Consider the following 21,617-nt stretch of genomic DNA (forward strand, 5'->3'; position numbering starts at 1 on the left):
CACAGCAGCCGGAGGATCGTGAGTGGACTGGTGAGTACAGAGAGAGAGCGAGCGAGCGAGCGAGCGAGAGAGAATGAGAGAGAAAGACAGACCATCCGGGTTGTGTCCGGACTTGTACTCTATGGTTGCCAGCCCTCTACTCTTCCTCTCTAGCCGCTCGCGCTCTATGCTCCGCGGTCGCGGGCTGCCTGCCTCCAGCCTGGGTAGCCGCGAGGGGGTGCGCAGAGGGAGGCGGGGTGGGAAGGCTAGAGGTGTTTCTTCCACCAGAGCCGCGGGAGACCCTAGCAGGCTCTGTGACAGCTTGTCGGCCGCCATGTCAGCGAGTGGAGCTGGAAACAAACCCGGCGCCCAGCGGTAGCCCTCCTTTTGCCTCCAGTTCCCAGGTGAGGAGAGGAAGAGCGGGATGCGGGGAACCGCCGGCTGTCGGCCGAGTGGGAAATCCTTTCGGAAACCCCTCGCGCCTCCTCAAGTGTTGTCCTCCTCCAGCAACGCCGCCCCTTTTCTCCCGCGCCTCTGCCCTCGAGGTATAGCCCCGTTCCCTCACCTCCTCTTCCTCTACGGTCTCCTGTTTTTCTCTCTTTTCTCCAGCCACTGTGGGTGTCCTAATCCTATGCATCGCGCCAATTTCTCTTTACCTAGGGAACTAACTAGCGCCAGAAGTCGTTCCTTGCCCGGCTTCCCGCGGAGCCTGCTACTTCCAGTAAACCCCTTTTCTTTTCTGTCCTGTTATCCGCAACCCGGTCTCTACACCTTTGCAGATGGTTTTCATTTTTTCCCATACCTGTTTCCCCTCCGCCTTGGGGTTGTTAAGAACCGCCTTGTGTCTCTTTTCCGTTCCTCCCTCTGGACCAATATCTAGCTTAATTCCTATTTCTATTTGCGTATTTAAAAGATTCCTTTCTCGACTTAAAAAATCAAGATCTTGGGATGCTAATTTTGTTCGCTGAATAAACTTAGTCAAGCAATTCCACAGTGGAATGCAATTTAAAAGACCAATTCCAAAGACTCTAAAAATAGCATCCTGTGATGGAAATTTTGGCAGTCTTTTTACCTATTGGACAATGTAAGAAAATCCAATTCTTTATGAATGATTTTAGTGTTTAAGGGTCATTCTCAGAAAGAGCTTCATCCGTTTGTATCTACCGAGGCACGAAACTTCAACTAATCGACTTCCTATTTTGAAATTTGTACAGTCCTTTCTGCTTACTCTACTGGGAGTGGAATTGAACTTGGCATTTAAATGCACAAGGAAAAGATTCTAAGGAATATATCCCCTAGCATATGATTATACTCAGCTGATGAATCTCAAACTGATTTTAAATTCTATAAGACTTGACAGCCAGACATGGCCTTTCTTGGATTATAAATTTGTTAGAACACCATAGAAAATATCTAATCGCTTTTGAGTATTTTTGTATTATGTCAACTGTTGTGGAAGTCCTGGGAACTCATTGGTCTGAATTTTCTTAAATTCTTTATTTTTTTTAATGCAGTTTCCTCATTAACAATTTTCTGGAACTTTTGCATCATCTGAACACCTGAGAAAGCTTTTATCCCTATCCTTTAGTGAGCTTTCTTTCTTTTCCCTTTAAACATATTTTGATAGATTAAAAAATACACTGGATTTTCCCCCAAGAGCCCTAAATATTTTTAAATCAAATAAAACAGATGATGTACTATGGTAGAGGAAGACCATGGTTCACTCATAGAAATCTGTAATTAAATTTCTCACTTTTAAGATAAACTTATTTTTAAATATGCTTTCTTGTTTCATAGTCTTTGGACCAAAGGTAACCCGGCAAAACTGATGTAATTTTTTATTTTGATTTTGAGTAATGTGTCATTTTCTTTTGGTTTTGGAAAAGAAAATTAGGTTATAGTAATTATTTCCCCTTTTTTTGGTTGGTTGGTTGTTGTGGAAGGTGCTTGAATAATAAAGAGCCAGAACCATATACATTTTATTTTTCTGAGGCCCCAGATGCAGGAGACGAAAAACTATCCATTTCGCTTTAAAGATGAACCTTAGAATCAGCACTTAGGCATAGTTTATCAGAAAAACTTGGTTTGTGTATTTCCCATTTTATTTTCTGAAGAGATGTGGTTTGTAACTGTGCTGTTTTTGCCTTTTTGAAGTAAAATTATCTTTAAATTGGTGCCAGGACAAAGGGCTGATTTTTTGTTGTCTTTGGGGGTTTTTGTTGTTGTTGTTGCCGTCATTGTTTTTAACACAATCACTTACTAGGATATTTTTCAAATTGGTGAAGTAGAAAAGGAAAAAATACTGCTTTTTCCTTTGGTTTCAAATGAGAATTGTAACTAGGAAATACTAAGTGATAGTTTTTGCTTGCTCTCAGTATTGAGTCTGTGAATGTATATAGCAACACTGTCCAATAGAAATATAACACAGACCACATTACTAATTTAAAATTTTCTAGTGGTCGTATTAAGGCAAGAAAAGGAACAGATGAAATTAATTGAAATAAGTTTTATTTAATCCTATATATAATATATATAATTCCAACATGTAATAATATAAAAACTAATTATGAGATATTTTACATTCTTTTTTTTTTTTTTTTTTTATCAAATCTTTGAAATCTGGCATGCAGTTTACAGCACATCTCAGTTTGGACTAGCCACCTTAGAAGTGCACAATAGCCACATGTAGCTAAGAGTTACCTTACTGGGCAGCACTTATTTAGAGGATTACAGTGTAATTCTTCAGATGTCTTCCTTTCCTGAGAGTCTGCTTCTGTTCTTCTCCCTGAAATGCTGCGATATTGAAACCTAGAAGTTTCTGTGCAGGAAGAGAATTCCAAGAAGTCTCTTCCTCTTAGTATGACTGTATTAACACTGAGGAGGATGAGCAGGTGCCCAGTGCTTGTGTAGTGAGGGTCATAAGATGAATAGAGTGCTCAGTCATTTCCTGGGGTGTCATTGTTACAGTTGTTTATATCTGCGTGTCAACAGTGTGTCCAGTCACTGTGTGAGTCTTCGTCAGCTAAATCTGCTGTTATGAAGTACTGAGAACTTGACCTAAAAGAAGACTGAAATTTATTGCCAACAGGTAGAGTACCTGCTATTGTAGAGTTATATTCTGAACCAGTTTCAGATATAGCTAAGACTTTTATAAATGTACTTCTCTTTACCATGGCATTTCTTATGAGAAAGATCATATCTGTTTAGCAAAAGTTAGAAAGGAATATGGTGGATTTTATGAATTGAAACACTGAAAGCCTAAGTAGTAGCAAACGAGTAACACTAGTTTATGGTGGCTTAGGGGGAATTAAAAGGAAATATAGCAGTTTTTATATAAAATTACTGACATTCTGCCTGGGCATGTGCTTTAAGTTTTTACAACAGGGTTTGGTGATTTGAATGGAACCATCTCTTATTCAAAGCTGTTGTAACTGAAAGCAGCTGTTGGAGAGATTACTATTAAGCAACTGACCTTAATGGGGATCAGACCCATCCTTGTTCGTATCTTGACCCCTGTGCTCTAATAAACTTCCCTAAATACTTTAGCTGCTATGTGTTACAGCTACAATTAAAATAAAAATTCAATGTCAAAATTAGCCAGAAGAGCTGATTAATATTCAGTGGAATTTAATATGAGACAGGCCCTCCTCCCAACCTTTATAGTATAAAGATAATTTAAATGACCTCATCAGTAATAAAACTCCCCCTGTAAAATCTAGTTATTATAGATGTAATACAGTGTAGACAGTGTGTGGAGTATTAAAGGATCAAAGACAGAATGGGGGGTGACAACTGAATGTTGCATGTTTTGTGAGAGTTGCATACATGTTATATAGGAAAACAGAGTGTTTTCATTTGTATTTAAATCTAGATGGCTGTCATTTGGCACCATTTAAGTTGGATAAGAAAGACAGTACATTAGTTGGTTCTTAGTCTTCACGAATTTTTATTTTAGTTATAAGAGGAAGAATAATTGATAGTCTGGCAATCTTTAAACTTTTGAAAAAAATTTATAAAATCTAAATCGTCTCTACAAGGATTATATTTTTATTGAGAAGTTTTACACAAAATTATATGTATACCTTGAAACTGTTATGTAACATTTTCTCTATTTTAGGGCCTTGAAGTTCACATGAATACAGGATTTTCTTTATTGGGAATCTTTCCTGTGGGAGAAATTGTATTTCCTTTCAACCAGGGAATACTTTGTTTTTCAAGCATTTGAAAAATAGTTCATTTGTAATAAATATTCATTAAAGAAATACACCAGTAAAGAATTCTGAAATCTTATAAAAGCTTGAGATTTCAGAAATTGTTTTAGTTTGTATTTGGGGGTTTTGCTCTTTACCATATTTGGAGAAGGACACTTTTTGCCTTTGTGCCACTCCACTCTGCCATCTCTTAGGACTTCCCATTTTTCATCATCATTAGCCATGTGGAAAGGAAAGATAGTGTGTATCTGTCAAAATATTGAGAAATCAAGATTTTTTTCCCTTCAGATTCTAGGAAGAATTCTGAAGCAGTAAGTGATAAATTAAGTTACCTTTGTTTATTGGCATTTTGGTTCTTGACAATTTAATTGATCGTATCTAGGAAATTTTAGGAATTAAGATATTTTTTAGTTATTACATGTATTAAACTCTCTTATGAGAATACTTAGCCTGTTTTTCCTGAAAAAACTACTACCCGACAAAAAAATTACATTTTTCTCCTATGTTAGCTGCATTTTGGAAACCCAATGAATTAAGTGGCTGCAGTTTTCTAATTTGAATAAAGGGAAAGTAACCTTTTAAAACACTTTTTATATTACAGATTTTGAAATGAACAATTTCCTTAAAATACGTGAACATTATGATAAAGTAAGGAATGCTGTTGTTCCTGTGGTATTTGAATATATAGCACTTATATTTTGATTTTTTTTCATGCATTGTCCTTGTTCACTATTTCTCTCTTCTGTGGGTATTATTGCCACTGTATACAACTAAACCTTAAAAAGAATTTTCAGATGAACTGAAAAACATTGCTTAAGATTTTTTCAGTGAGGACTGACTTTTGTGAAAATATATTTTATTTATTGAAGCCTGATGAAGTTACTTATTTGTATTTTATGAGGCACCAAAGATTATTTTAGAATTTTTTTACTTGTGTGACATGAAAAAAATTTCTTTAAGTTGGATCTTTAAAAAATTCATACCAGGTAACTAACATAATTTCCTCCCTTAAATTCAGTTCAGATGAAAAGGAGTACAAGTTTGTAGAAACTATGCTGCTTAGAAAATTATTAAATTTTGTTTCCTGAAGAAGAGACTTTTACCTGTTTGTGATATTTTAATCCAAATTCAGTTATCAGGCTTCATTTCTTCAACAAATAACAAAATAACCCCTAGGTTCTTTCTGCTCCAACTATTTTTTTTTCAATTCATTACCAATTAGTTATACCTGTAGCATTGGGTAAGCATTGTAAAGAGCCAAAATTAGAAGCAATGTCATGTGACTTCCTATTTCAATCATATAGTAAATGTTTTTTGACTAAGGAGAGAAAAGATGGTTAGTCTCATTAGTATTGTATTTGTACTATACTTTAAAAAAATGATTCAATAGGTCTTATTGCCACTAAAGGTCATGTTATCACTACCTTTGAGAAGGTCTATTTCAAATTAACCTCCAGTAAAAAAGTATATATTTACTTCAGGAGATTAGTTTTTATTATGTCAAGTGGCATCTTGGTTGATCCTAGTAATGTGGATTTTAAGCTCTGATGCTTACAGGTTTTCTGTCCTTCCTTTCTCTTTGTGCTTGGGGAAAAACCTAGGAATTCCCTAGGGAACCCCAACAGGGCTTTGACTTTTGTGTATATTGCTTACCTTCCTTGAAAGCCTCAAAGAGTATAACTTCATGTGCAAAAAGCTTGTAAACAAAAACTCTGGGCTTTGTTGTATCCTACAATGGAATTTCAGCCATCAAAAGAATAGAGTGCTGATATATGTTACAACATGGATGAACTTAGAAAACATTATGCTAAGGGAAATAAGTTAGACACAAAAGGACAAATACTGTATCATTCCACTTCAATGAAATATTTAGAATAAGCAAATTCAGAGATACAGAAAGTAGATTAGGGGTTACCAGGGGCTGGTAAATTATTGCTTAATGGATACAGAGTTTCAGTTTGGGGTAATGACAAATTTTTTATAATAGTTGGGAGTTATGGTAGCAACACATTATAAATGTAATTAGTGCTACTAAATTGTATATGTACAAATAGTTAAAATGGCAAATTTTATGTTACTTGTATCTTACCACAATAAAATTGGGGGAACAAAAAAAGATATCCAGAATGCTCCTGTAGTTGGTATTCAGAATATTTCTTTAGGATAAATCCCCAGAAATAAAAGCACTAGGATTTAATGTTTTAATATTCTTTCTACATATTTTGAAATGCTTTTCTGGTAAGCTGTGCCAATTTACATTCCTATTGAGCAGTATCTGACTGTGCATATATCATTGAAACCTTGTTAGTATTACATATTCTCATCTTTTAAAATTCTTGTTAAGTTGAAAGGCAAATGGATTGCCCATTTAGTTAGTGAAGAAGTTTTATTCAGGAGACCAATAGGAAAAAGTTAGAAAGACAGTTGCTGAGAGATGGTAGAAGGGCTTAATAGGTTAACACTTGTTTCGAGGGACATGATGGTGGTGGGCCTCAAGGTTCTCCAGGGTCCATAAGGACTTGAACTGGAGTTGGGGAAGTGTGAATTTAAAAGGCAACTCCGGTAGGCCTCCAGGTACTTACTTATGCATTTACCATCCAACCAGATTGGTGGTGCACTCAGTTTTTTTTGCCTATACTGAAATACCTGTCCCATACCCCCTCTTTTCTTTTCCATCTACTCTTTCCTTTTTATTATAATAATCCAATTCCATCTCCTCTGTGTCTTCTCCTACATTGGAGACCTGCCCAGATACAACAGCTTAGCTGAGCAGAGTGTGTTCTCACTTGCAGGAGAAAAAAGTTGGGTGAGCCAGTCAAGCCTAGGAAGAATTACCAAATTTATCAGATAAGCCGTTCTACCTCTCCAGAGATGGATGGATACAGGAGTACATTAGGATGAGTAAGAGTTCTCCACTTACACAACTCTCAGTATACATATAAACTGTATAGAATTTTTAGTGACTTTTCTGAAAATACTGTTATGTTCAGTGCTCTTTGAGAGTTATTTCTGAGTATGAAAATAATTTGGTGCTACTCTTTTTTTCCCCCTTCCACACCCAGGCACTTCACTGACAGACTTCTGAAAACCAAAGTTTAAGAGAAAATCTTGAAAGAGGCTAGAGAAAGAAAACATAGATTATATGAAAGGCAAAAATGTTAAAAATGATGGCTAACCATCCATTGGTAAGAATCCAGCTTAGGAAATTACATTTCAATTGAGGAAAAAAAGAAAAGCATTGTAATGTCAGGTTTGTGATGTATATGTTGTTGGCATATGCATATGATATTTATGTTGTTCTAGTTGTAGAATAATGTGTACACATGTGGGATAACTTCTTAACAAGTAGTCCCATGGAAAGGTCACACAGCTCTTCACATACTAGCCATTTGTGTGGCCAATGTGCATGCTACTCTTAGAACTCAATATTAAAAAGACAAATAATTTAAAAATGGACAAAAGGGATCTGAATAGGTATTTCTCTAAAAGATATAAAAATGGTCAATAAGCATATGGAAAGATGCTCAACATCATTAGTTATGAGGGAAATGCAAATCAAAACCACAAGAAAATACCACTTCACACACACTAGGATGGCTACAATTAAGGACAAAGAAACCAAAAAACAATATATTGGTGAAGGTGTGGAGAAATTGGAACCCTCATACATTGCTGGTGGGATTATAAAAAAGTGAAGCTACTGTGGAAAACAGTTGGGCAGTTTCATAGGAAGTTAAAGATAGAATTACCATATAGCCTAGCATTTCCACTCTTAGGTATATACACAAGAGAAATGAAAAAATCAGTCCACACAAAAACTTTTACACAGATCTTCATAGCATTATTCATAATAGCCCCAAAGCAAAAACAACCCAGCTGTCCATCAACTGATGAATAGAAAAATGAAATGTAGCCTATCCATTCAATAGAATATTAGTAAGCGATAAAAGGAAGTGCTGATACATGCTACAATATGGAATAACCTTCAAGACATTATGCTAAGTGAAACAAGCCATTTGCAAAAGACCACGTATCTTGTGATTCCATTTATGTGAAATGCCCAGAATAGGCAAATATATAGACAAATAAAGAAAGTTCATTACTTGTTACCTAAGGCTGAGGGCAGGGAGGTGGGAGTGTTGGTATAAATAGGGAGTGACTGCTAAGGAGTTTGGGGTTTCCTTTTGGGATGATGAAAACGTTTTAAAATTGATTGTGATGATGGGTTGAACAACTCCATGAATATACTAAAAGTAATTGAATTGTACACTTTAAATGGGTTAATTGTATGGTATGTGAATTATATCTCAATAAAGCTGTTATTTAAAACACAACAGGAAAAAATATATTGCTTGTTTATTATAGAAAATGTGTAAAATACAGAAAAGTAGAAAAGTGCCATTTATCAGAATTTTTAAAATTCCTTATTTTTATTTCAGTGATAAGCTAAAAGAAAATATATGCACTTATTCAACATCATCAAGATCAACATTCATAACAACATTCTGATGTGGGATTTCAGTGCCCAAGTTTGCATTTCTGTCTATAATTGCGGGGATGAAATTAATAATTGTACTTATTAATTATAATTATATAATTAATATCTTAATAATTTATGCCTTTCAGGCAACATCACAACATGTACAAACAAAGGTTTGTTAGTAGTCAATAGAGAAAAGTCATGGGAGAATTGCGTCCTCACCTGCCCTTGATAAATAGGGGTGCTAAATTCAAAAGAACCTATGCAGTCAGAATTTATATCATATTCAATTTGTGAACAGAAATTTAACTTCTACAGAGCAGCATCATGTACCATGTTAAATTAATATTATAATTTTTATTGATGGTATAGTTTTTCTTTCTAGTATTAGTTTGCAAATTTGTTTTGGTTTGATAGTTGTGTTAGAGTTATAAGCACATAGAAATTCAGTCTTTCAATCTTTTAAATGACTTTGTTTTATTTCTTTTAGTAGAGCTATTCAGGAAAAATAGTGGCATAAATTGTTAGGATTGAAAGAGACTTTAAAGATATCTATCCAAACCCATGATTTTTTGCTGAAGAAATTGAAGCTCTATTAATAGAGCTTGAATTTCTATATTTGCAGCCCAATGTTTTTTTCTTATGCTTTATCACTTTCTTCTTTTCCCTTACTCTGGCTTACTAATAGCTCACATTTTACTGTTTGTTCCTTGTATGTGTGCTTTGCCTCATCAGAGTACTTTTGAGCATGTTATACCTCTTAATTCTTTTTATCTTATTCCCCTTTCTCCTCCCACCCTACACATATACACTGCTTTGAGCATACTGGTATGTACATAGTAGGTACTCAGTAAATGCTTAATAAAAGACATTGATTTTTTTTTTTCACTTTTAAAAAATTTTATTAAGAAATATATTCACAACCATACAGTCATCCAAAGTGTGCAATCAATTGTTCATAGTACTGTCATATAGTTGTGCATGTCCCCTATTTATTTTTTGAACATTTTCCTTGTACCAGAAAAAGTGAAAATAAGAATAAAAAGTAAAAGTAAAGAAGAACACCCAAATCATCCCCCCCCACCCTATTTTTCGTTTAGTTTTTGTCCCCGTTTTTCTACTCATCCATCCATAACACTGGATAAAGGGAGTGTGATCCACAAGGCTTTCACAGTCACACTGTCAGCCCTTGTAAGCTGCATTGCTATATAATCGTCTTCAAGAGTCAAGGCAACTGGGTTGCAGTTTGATAGTTTCAGGTATTTACTTTAGCTATTCCAATGCATTGAAACCTAAAAAGGGTTTTGTTTTTGTTTGTTTGTTTGTTTTCTGGCTTTTATAAATGGGATTTATTAAGATACAAATATACAGTTCTACAGCCATAAAAGTGTCTAAACCAAGGCATAAACATGAGTATACCTTCCCTGGAGAAAAGCCATTGGCATCCAGAAAACCTCTGTTAGCTGGGAGGGCATGTGGCTGGCATCTGCTTGCTCCCAGGTTGTGTTTCAAAATGGCATTCTCTGAAATGTCTAAGCATCAGCCAACATCAGGTGTCTGCAACTCCAAGCATCTCTGAGCTAAGGCAACAAGTGTCTAGGTCTGTGCCAGTGTTTGTTTTGTTTTGTTTACATTTTTTTGATAAGATTTATTCACACACCATACAATCATCCAAAATATGCAATCAGTTGATCACATTACCGTCATATAGTTGTTGATCACCCTGATCTATTTTTTTAACATTTTTCTGTACCAGAAAAAGTGATAAGAATAAAAAAAGAATAGTGAAAAAAGAACACCCAAATCATCCCCCCCTGCCCTATTTTTCCTTTAGTTTTTTTGCCCCCATTTTTCTACTCATCCATCCATAAACTGGATAAAAGGAGTACGATCCACAAGGTTTTCAGAATCACCCTGTCACCCCTTGTAAGCTACATTGTCAGACAATTGTCTTCAAGAATCAAGGCCACCGGGTTGGGGTTTGATAGTTTCAGGTATTTACTTCTAGCTATTCCAGTGCATTAAAACCTAAAATGTGTTATCTATATAGTGCGTAAGAATGTCCACCAGAGTGACTTCTTGATTCCATTTGAATTCTCTCAGCCACTGAAGCTTTATTTCGTTTCATTTCGCGTCCCCCTTTTGGTCAAGAAGGTGTTCTCAGTCCCACGATGCCGGGTCCAAATTCATTCCCTGGAGTGATACCCTGCGTTGCCAGGAAAATTTACACCCCTGGGAGTCAGATCCCACATAGGGTGGAGGGTAGTAAGTTCACCTGCTGAGTTGGCTTAGCTAGAGAGAGAGGGCCACGTCTGAGCAACAAAGAGGTTCTCAGATGCAGGGGTATTCGCCTACCCCACCTCCATGGTTGCTAACATGACCACAGACATAGGGGACTGGTGGTTTGATGGGTTGAGCCCTCTACCATAAGTTTTACCCTTGGGAAGACGGTTGCTGCAAAGGAGAGGCTAGGCCTCCCTGTATTTGTGCCTAAGAGTCTCCTCCTGAATGCCTCTTTGTTGCTCAGATGTGGCCCTCTCTCTCTGGCTAAGCCAACTTGAAAGGTGAAATCACTGCCCTCCCCCCTACGTGGGATCAGACACCCAGGGAAGTGAATCTCCCTGGCAACGTGGAATATGACTCCCAGGGAGGAATGTAGACCTGGCACCGTGGGACGGAGAACATCTTCTTGACCAAAAGGGGGATGTGAAAGGAAATGAAATAAGCTTCAGTGGCAGAGAGATTCCAAAAGGAGCCGAGAGGTCACTCTGGTGGGCACTCTTATGCACACTTTAGACAACCCTTTTTAGGTTCTAAAGAATTGGGGTAGCTGGTGGTGGATACCTGAAACTATCAAACTACAACCCAGAACCCATGAATCTCGAAGACAGTTGTATAAAAATGTAGCTTATGAGGGGTGACAATGGGATTGGGAAAGCCATAAGGACCAAACACCACTTTGTCTAGTTTATGGATGGATGTGTAGAAAAGTAGGGGAAGGAAACAAACAGACAAAGGTACCCAGTGTTCTTTTTTACTTCAATTGCTCTTTTTCACTCTAATTATTATTCTTGTTATTTTTGTGTGTGTGCTAATGAAGGTGTCAGGGATTGATTTAGGTGATGAATGTACAACTATGTAATGGTACTGTAAACAATCGAAAGTACAATTTGTTTTGTATGACTGCGTGGTATGTGAATATATCTCAATAAAATGATGATTAAAAAAAAAAAAAAAAAAAAAAAACAAAACAAAACAAAAAAAAAAAAAACAAAAAAAAACAAAGAGGTTCTCAGGGGGAGAGTCTTAGGCACAATTATAAGCAGGTTTAGCCTCTCCTTTGCAGTAACAATCTACATAAGGGCAAGTCCTGTGATAGAGGGCTTGGCACATCAAACTGCCTGTCCTCAATGTTTGTGAGAATATCAGCAACAATCCAGGTGAGGAAGCCCAACACCACTGCATTTCCCCCCAACTCCTCAGGGGGCGCTGCATATGTATTTTTATTCTCTGCCCACATTACTTTGGGATGTGTTGCTATTTGACAGTAACCTATGCAAACCTACGAGGTCTCACTTCCTATGGTATTTGAACAAACTGTACAAGTTAAATTGTTTAGGAAATATAGATCTTGCACAACTAAGCATCTCTTCCCTTGGTCTCACATGGAATTTGAAGTTTTAAAAAATTATCAATATTGTCATTTACCCTTTGGCCCAATTTGCCCTAATCCTAACCACATCTGCTTTGTTCAATATCTATAGTTGAAGATACTGATTTCAACTGATATTGATAGTTTCAGATATTTACTTCTAGCTCTTTTAACCTTGTCTTTTCATTTTGTAAAATGATTCTAAAAGACATTGATTTTGTTTTTAAGAGATGCCTGGAAACTTGGCCCTCAAAGCACAGGCAAGTGCCAGAGTGGAAACGTTTGAATTCTTGTTCTTACATGTTTTTACTTAAAAAAATTTTAAATATTGAATTTTTACCTTTTTTGAAATCATTTGGCCCTCATTTTTTGTTTTTGCTGGGAAATTACCAAATTATAGTTTTTTGAAGATTGCTAAGGTGAACATATTTCATTTTAGTAAGGAAGAGAACATGTATAAGGAAATCATTCTAATGAGAATTTTTTGTTGTTAAAATATCTTCAAAATTGAGAATTCTTAAAAGTTTAAACAGTACAACCAAATCCTGTTGTACTTTGTTGTTCTTCCTCTCCCACTTTACTACCCCTATAGCCTCTTCCCTCTCCTCTTTACTTCCTTATTCCAGTTCTCTCTTTCTGGATCCTCATCGTTTAATGGGTGCCTCTCTGTTTCTTCTTATTTTGCACTTCGGACTAAGGTTATCTCTGAAACTCTTGCACTCTATCCACTGTCTTATACCAGTTAGTCAAATTATCGTATGTCTTCGCTTTCACTTGGGCACCTGAAACCTCTACTATTACTTTAGTCTTTTATCTTTAAATTTTCAAGACAGTCCTATTGTTAAAAAATGTATTTTCTTAATTTCTGTAAGAATGGTCATAATTTTGACTGGAACTAGTTTATTCCATTTGTTTTTATAAGTGAAATGTGTTCATTTTGTCTTACAAATGGTCATGGAATTATTTTTAATGTTTTTCTATAGTGGATACATAGTCAAGAATGTTTTTGAGAAAGTAAACCTTTCAAGAAGTAGAATTGTAGTTGAAACAAAAATGAAAAGATGAGGTTAAAATAAATCTGACCTTGGTTTGATTACATTTCACTCATCTCCCTTTTAGAAAAGTATTGTTTTAAAGTTCTTCTGTGTTTTCTTTGAATATTTAAATTTTATCCTCTAATGTGCACTTGGCATGAGCAGCAAGGATTTGTAGTTACAGATCCAGAATTTTCTCACAGAAGGTAGAGGGAATCCATTTAATTCATCTGCTTTTTAAATTCATGCCTTTTTTTAGAATTTGCTGACTTGTCCTTATCATATGTAATCTTTGACAAAAAATTCTCTCTGTTTTTAGATTTCCCCTCTATTTCTGTTTCCTACAAGATAATATTTGTGGGTTTTTGTTGTTAACTAAATTTTAAATGTCATCTTATGCGATTTGACTGTTTTACTAAACCCTTAGGTTAGAGGTAGTGAAAGAGTTACTTTAGTATTTTAATTCAATAGGACAAAGCACCTGTTATGCACCTAGAGCCATGTTAGGTAGTTGGGGTTGCAAAAGAAGTAACAGACACATTCTTCTGCTGCAAGCATTTGAATGCTATTTAGGAAATTGTATAGATGCATGAAACAACTTGAGAAAAAGCTCAAAGCAATAAATAAGCATATTCGAGATGGTATCCATTGGATACTTTAGAAATTACAGTGCTTGTTTAAGAAACAGGTCTTTGACAGTGTTTTAGTTTAGATTCTGTATTAGCTATTGGCTCAAATTATGATTGCAATTTTCTAAGGCCAAATAATTTTAAAGATCCTGGCAATTCTCCTTCCTCCTTGTCCTAACTCTTCATCTTTGACACTTAGCTCAAATTTTACTTCGTCTGTGGAATCTGCCCTATCATGGGCAGCACAGGTCTGGAACCAGACTGCCTAGGTTTGAGTCTCAATTCCAACAGCTGTGTGACATTATATGAGTTTCTTAACCTGTCATTGCTTCAGTTTGCTTATCTGTAAAATGGGTATGCTAATAATGACTACCTAGTAAGATTGTTATGAGGATTAAATGAGTTAATGTATGCATAGCACAGAGTTAGCACTGTATAAATGGTATTATTCTCTTTTACTTTGTCAGTACTTCAGTAAGTTCTCCTGAGAGCAGATTTAAACATAGATTTAAACATTTCTTTGAAGTCTTTTATTTGAACCCACATTTTTTTTTTTGCAATTTTATATTCTATTCCCTAACCTCTGTTTCCTTTAACATAAAAATAGTGTCTGCTTACCCCTTTAATTTTTGGAGTCAATTGTTATTACCAGAAAATGTACATTTATCATCCTGTAACTTTGCAGATTCTTGGTCAGCTTTTATTCTTTCTACTTGTTCTGATTTGCTAAAGCTACCATTATGCAAAATATTAGAAATGGATTGGCTTTTATAAAGGGGCTTTATTAGGTTACAAATTTACAGTTCTAAGGCCATAAAAGTGTCCAAACTAAGGCATCAACAGGATACCTCCACTGAAGAAAGGCGGATGGTGTCTGGAACACCGCTGTCAGCTGGAAAGGCAAACGGCTGGCGTCTGCTGGTCCTTTGCACCTGTTCTGGTTTCAAAAATGGCTTTCTCCAAAATGTCTCTGGGCTTTTGTCTCTCTTAGCTTCTATCTCTCTCTGCTCCTGTGCATCCTTGATTGTTCTCCAGGGCGTTTCTCTCTAAGTGTTTGGGGTCCTCCCTTAGCTTCACCAGGGCAAAGTCTGGGCTTCATCTCTTAGCTTAGCATCACCAAACATCTTTCTGCCTGCATCTGCAAGAGTCTCCCAGCATCTCTTTCTCTCTGAATGGATGGGGTAGGGGTGGGGGGATCACATCTCCATGGAAATAATCCAGTCAAAAGGTCCCACCCACAATTGGGTGGGCCACATGTCCATGGAAACAATCTAATCAAAAAGACTCACCCAAGAATAGGTCTGCCCCCACGAGATTGGATTAAAGAACATGGCTTTTTATGGGGTACAAAACAGAGTCAAACCAACATACTACTTTACTTCTTCCGTTACATACTTATTCATTGTTTTGTTGCCTGTTGGTTCTCCATGTGTGCTCTCCAGTACTTACAAGCTCTTTTCAGGGAGAGATCCTGTCTTGATGATAATCAAGATGTTTATGGCTACAATAATATGTAACATTTATTGAATACTTATGCCATGCATATTACTAATGCTAGAAAATGCATGATCTCACAAATAGGCAATGACAGATATTTTAAGATAGTTATTCAGCTGTCTAACATAACCAGAATGACCGTCCAACTTTTTTTCTACTCTTAAAACTTTCCAAATACCTATTTGTTCTCAGGCTTTTCCTTAACAAATTTACACACTGAAGGAGAATGTGTTTATTCAATAGACATTACTTGAGTGACTACTCTGCATCTAGCACTTGCGAAGGCACTAGGAAGAAATTTTAGAAAGGCAGTATCTAGTGATTAACACTTCATGCTCTAAATTCAGACTTTAGATTTTTTAAATAATCTTGTCATCATCTTTTGAGGCCTATATGTGGATTTCATTCTTGATGTGAATATTAAGGTTTTTATAGCACTTAAAGTATATTAAATCAGAAATTAAATAAATGCATAAAAAATACTGTTATCTTTTTTTTAGTCAGCTCTAAAAATTATCTCTACACAGCCAGCAGGACATTATTTTGCCATTTTAACAGTATACTTTTTTACATACCTTAAAGAATAGGGAAAAAGTAAGAACAATTACAAAATTGCTCTCCTCCTATTTACAAAAATTAATTCAGGAGTACTATCTTTCTAAAAAGATTCTTTTATCTTTATTGTTCTTCACACATAATAGAATTTCAAATATTTGAGGGAAAAAGAGCTATTTTTAGTCCTTCTTTATTATTGTTCCTAATTGAATTATTTTCTAAAGATTGAGCATATTAATTTTGAGAACATTGGTATCTTTCTGAAGTTTTCTTTATAGTATCCTTTCTAAAAATTTAATTCATCAAAACATACACTCATATCCTCATACTTCCCTGGGTAGTTTCCTTCTGCCTTTAGGTGCTATTTCTTTCTCTTTATTGCTTCTCTTTTATGCTTTTCTTTAATCCCTTTCATGGATATGGTAAACAACCACACTGGATACATCTTCATCTGGTATTTACATAGTGTGTCTCCATCCATCCCAATCTATCAGAAAAATTATTCTGGGCCTTTGTATAAAGTACCTTGTTGATTAAATGTACTCTTTGAGCTACTGACTAAAGAGAATAGCACAGGAGGTCAGGCTATTGATCTTCACTATCAGAACATAGAAAATATCCCCTCACCATACATCCAGTTTTCCTTACATAGTTTATGTTGTTCTCTCTGTGCCTTTTTTTTCTTAATGCCAACCCCACCGAGTACACATATATACATACACACACACATATTTTTGTAAACACAATTTTCTTTGCCAAGTTTCTTCTAATCCCTGTGAAGATTTTTTAATATGAGAATAATTCAAAGAAGATTGCATGTAGTGGGAGCTTCTGGTTACACTTCTGAAATCTTCTGGGAATAAAATTTTCTAAGTGGAATTTACTTGTAAAGGAGTTATGGGAAGATCAAAGTTCTATAAATTATTTAAAATTAGATAAATTCATTTAGCTATAACTATGTTTAAGGTATGTACTTTCACTTGAGGAATAATTTAGTCTTAATATTGTTAACAATTGACAGCAGATTGAGCATTTGTGGAAAAAATAGTTCATTCCTACATAGTTTAGTAGAAGATGTAGGACAGAATTTAAAATGCATTTTTAATGTTGAAAATTATGAGTGAGACTGTCACTGATTCATCTAGAATAAAATATTCTAAAAATAAAATTATCTTTTTTAAAGGTTGCCAAAAATAAACAAATTGGAGAAATATGAAGTTTGGGGGTTAATTTTTTATTTTAAGATGGTTCCATACTTATAGAAAAGTTGCAAAAATAGTAAAAAGAACTTCCATTTGTCCTTGAACCAAATTCACCAATTGTTTATAGTTTGCCTCCTTTGCTTTATTATTTGCATTCTCTCACTCTGTGTTTAAATATATGTATGTGTGTTACACATATGCAGACATTGAGGGCATATCAAGTCTTTTACCCCTAAATACATCAGAGTATATTTCCTAAATGTAAGGACAGTCTCTTACATAATCACAAGTGTGATTATCAAAATTGGGAAATTTAACATTGATACAATAATATTTAATCCAAAGTCCATATTCAAATTTTGACAATTGTCTTTGTAATGTCCTTTATAACTCTCCTTTTTTCCCCATTTTAGGATCTTATACAGGATCATACGTGGGGTTTTGTTGTCATGTCTCCTTAGTGTCCTTTAATTTTGAACATTCCTCAGCCTTTCTTTGTCTTTATTGGCCTTGACATTTTTGAAGAAGACAGAGCAGTTACTGTGAAGAATGTCCCCCAGTGATTAGATTTAGTTATGCATCTTTGGCAGGAATACCAAAGAAGTGGTATCAAATGGTATCATCATCTTTTTTTTTTCTTTAAATTTTTTAAACAGTTTTGTTATTGTGGAAGCCTTAAACCAGACTACAGTGAGCATTACAGACAATCCACAAATGAAAATCCGCTAAAACAGAAATAAATCTCACCATTTTACAAAGCCAAGGAGATACACGCTTTTGAATACGTATTCTGATGATAAATAAGAACTTAACACTCATGTAAGAGGACTTGAAAGCACCATTTCTTAACATAAAAAGAAAAACACAGAGGAAAAGTGCCCTTCTTATCATTTTATATCAAGATTCAATGCTTTCAAGATGATGTGACTATTGATGTTAATCTTTATCACCCTGTTGCATTAGTTTTGGTCAGTTTATCCACTGTAAAGTTACTTTATTCTCTCCATACATATTGTTTGTTCTCTTTGGAGGAAAAAGGCTATACACAGGCTATGCATAAAGAAAGGGAAGCTGTGTTCCACCTCCACGTCATGAAAGCTGGAACAATTATTTCAAATTATTCTCCATGGCATTTTTGATTCTGCTCCATATATTTTATTATCCAGTGATTTTATATCAACCAGGACTCATGCATATGCATATTATTCCTTGAGTCATAATCAAATATTCATTTATTTATTATTTTACCTTTGAACCTTTATTGAGATGTGATAACATGCTGTTCACTTCACCCATTTAAACTGTACAAGTCTATGGCCTTTAGTATAATCAGTCCCCTGGTTAAAAAAAAAGCTTTTTCAACTAGAATCCGGTACTTATGCACAGTTCCATATATGTTTCATCTAGCAGGGTCTACTGATTTCCAAAAGTCATTTGGTTCATCACCACCACCACCACCCACTCAACAGCAGTGAACTTCATTAATACATTTGTAATTCTTTTGTCACTTTCTGCCTTCCATCCTGGAATCCACTTATTTGTCAATGATTTTTTTCGATTTTTTTGTGAATTAAGATTCAACCTTTATGTTGTAGAATTTTATACATTTTTTCTCTTATATAGTGAAAGGTATCCACCATGAAAATATCTCAGAGAAGCTTCACCAGTTCAACTCTCCTGTCTCCACTAAAACCTTGGCAAACCCTAATCTGTTCATTTTCTCTATAGGTTTGTCTTCCCCAGAATTTGAACGATATAATACAGCATGTAGACTGTTCAATTTTGGCTTCTTTAACTTAGAAATATCCATGTGTTTACTTGGCTTGAGAGCCCATCCATTTCTATTGCTAAATAGTATTCCATTGCATAGATATATCTCAGATTCTTTAACTATTTAAATATTGTAGGACATTTTGGTTCATTTCTGTATTGAGTGATTATGAATAAAGCTGCTATAAAATTTTATATGCTGATTTTTATGTGACATGATCTTTCAAACCCATTTGGTAAATTCTTAGGAGTACTGTTGCTGCACTGTATGGTAAGGCCCTGTGGGTTTTTCAGAAAGTAAGTGCCAAAGTGGATCTACCATTTTCTATTCCCACAAAACAAAATGAGATCTTTTTTTAAAATTATTTTTCAGTTAGAGAAGTTGTAGTTTTACTGGAAAATCACGTTACAAATTACAGCATTCCCAAATATGCCCTTATGTTGACACTTTGCGTTAGTGTGGTACCTTGGTTACAATTGATGAAATATAGTTTACATTAAGTATATTTTCCCATATTCTGCCCCATTTTTAACACCTTTTATTAGTGTTGTACATTTGTTATAATTCATAAAAGAACATTTTTATACTTGTACTATTGACTATAGTTCATCGTTTACGATAGGGTTCTCTGTGTTATATAGTGCTGGGTTTTCATTTTTTTTATACAGTTTTATTGATATATATTCACATACCCTACAGTCAGCCACAGTGCATAATCATCTATTCACAGTGCCATCATGTAGTTGTGCAATCATCACCAGAATCAACTTTTGAACATTTTTCTAAATAAATAAATAAATAAATAAATAAAAATAAAAGTAAAAACACCCAAATCATTCCATCCCCCCATCCCACCCCACCTTTCATTTAGTTTTTGTCCCCATTTTCCCACTCATCTGTCCATACGCTGGAAAAAGGGAGTATGAGCCATGAGGTTTTCACAATCACAGTCACGCCATGTAAGCTACATAGTTATGCAGTTGTCTTCAAGAATCAAGGCTACTGGGTTGCAGTTTGACAGCTTCATTTATCTCCTTCTAGCTATTCCAATACACTAGAAACCAAAAATAGGTATCTATATAGCACATAACTATACCATCCAGAGTGACCTCTCGACTCCACTTGAAATCTCTCAGCCAGTGAAACTTTCTTCTATTTCACTTCACTTCCCCATTTTGGTCAAGAAGACTTTCTCAATCCTACGATGCTGTGTCCAGGCTCATCTGGGGTTCTCTGGGGGAAACTGTTAGGCACAATTGTAAGTAGGCTCAGCCTCTCCTTTGCAGCAACAAGCTTTACAAGGGCACGCCCCAAGATCCAGGACTCTTCCTCCCAAACTGTCAGTCCTCAGCGTTTGCAAGAGTTTATTCTGATAACATATATACTACCTAAAAATTCCTACCACATTCACATATATAATTCAGTCCTCTTAATTATGCTCCCATAATGTGCTATGATCAAAACCATCCATTTCCAAAACTTTACAACCAACCTATTATTGAAGTTGATATATCAAAGTCTCCCACTATTATAAACCTTTCCAGTTCTTTTTTTTTTCCCTCATATATCAAGAAGTGCATGTCAGCTTGTCCCATTATTGATGATTTAACTTTAATCACTTGCTTAAGGTGGAGCCTGTCAAATTAAACCCACTGATTTTAATATATATTAATGATTCTTGTCTGAGCCCCTTATTAACATGATGGTTGGAATGTGGTGATTTTTCAATGTGGTGATTTTTCTGTATCTGTTCCTTCTATGTGTATTAGTTGGCATTCTACTGAAGGGAAAGCATTTTCTTATGTATGTATATATGTATGTATTTATTTATTTTACTTACCTACCTACCTGCCTGGACTCATGGATTCAAATTTTTTTTTAATTCAATTTTTTTGAGATATATTCACATACCATGCAGTCATACAAAGTGTACATTCAGTTGTTCACAGTACCATTATATAGTTGTGCGTTCATCACCAAAATTAATTTTTGAACATTTTCATTACCACACACACACAAAAATAATAAGAGTAAAAATTAAAATGAAAGAGAACAATTAAAGTAAAAAAGAACACTGGGTGCCTTTTTTTTTGTTTTTTACCTTGTTTGTCTACTCATCCATCCATAAACTAGACAAAGTGGAGTTTGGTCCTTATGGCTTTCCCAATCCCATTGTCACCCCTCATAAGCTACATTTTTATACAACTGTCTTCGAGATTCATGGGTTCTGGGTTGTAGTTTGATAGTTTCAGGTATCCACCACCAGCTACCCCAATTCTTTAGAACCTAAAAAGGGTTGTCTAAAGTGTGCGTAAGAGTGCCCACCAGAGTGATCTCTCGGCTCGTTTTGGAATCTCTCTGCCACTGAAGCTTATTTCATTTCCTTTCACATCCCCCTTTTGGTCAAGAAGATGTTATCCGTCCCACGATGCCAGTTCTACATTCCTCCCCGGGAGTCATATTCCACGTTGCCAGGGAGATTCACTCCCCTGGGTGTCTGATCCCACGTAGTGGGGAGGGCAGTGATTTCACCTTTCAAGTTGGCTTAGCCAGAGAGAGAGGGCCACATCTGAGCAACAAAGAGGCATTCAGGAGGAGACTCTTAGG

General features: G+C 35.5%; 1 protein-coding gene across 8 annotated transcripts in view; it reads left to right on the plus strand.

The window, feature by feature from the left end:
• The first annotated feature begins 2 nt into the window (after positions 1 to 2).
• Positions 3 to 21,617, plus strand: part of CNST (consortin, connexin sorting protein) — a 133,899-nt gene continuing 112,284 nt past the window's right edge. For 3 of the 8 annotated variants that reach the window (XM_037822608.1, XM_037822639.1, XM_037822645.1), the window contains exon 1: positions 251 to 383. The gene's annotated coding sequence lies outside the window, so the exon portion shown is untranslated. Of the gene's footprint in view, positions 31 to 250; positions 384 to 2,946; positions 3,068 to 21,617 lie in introns of those variants that run through there. The other 5 variants (XM_037822611.1, XM_037822627.1, XM_037822622.1 and 2 more) reach the window with 5 other exon arrangements.

Source organism: Choloepus didactylus, chromosome 2, assembly GCF_015220235.1.
Source record: "Choloepus didactylus isolate mChoDid1 chromosome 2, mChoDid1.pri, whole genome shotgun sequence".
NCBI classification, from domain to species: Eukaryota; Metazoa; Chordata; class Mammalia; order Pilosa; family Megalonychidae; genus Choloepus; species Choloepus didactylus.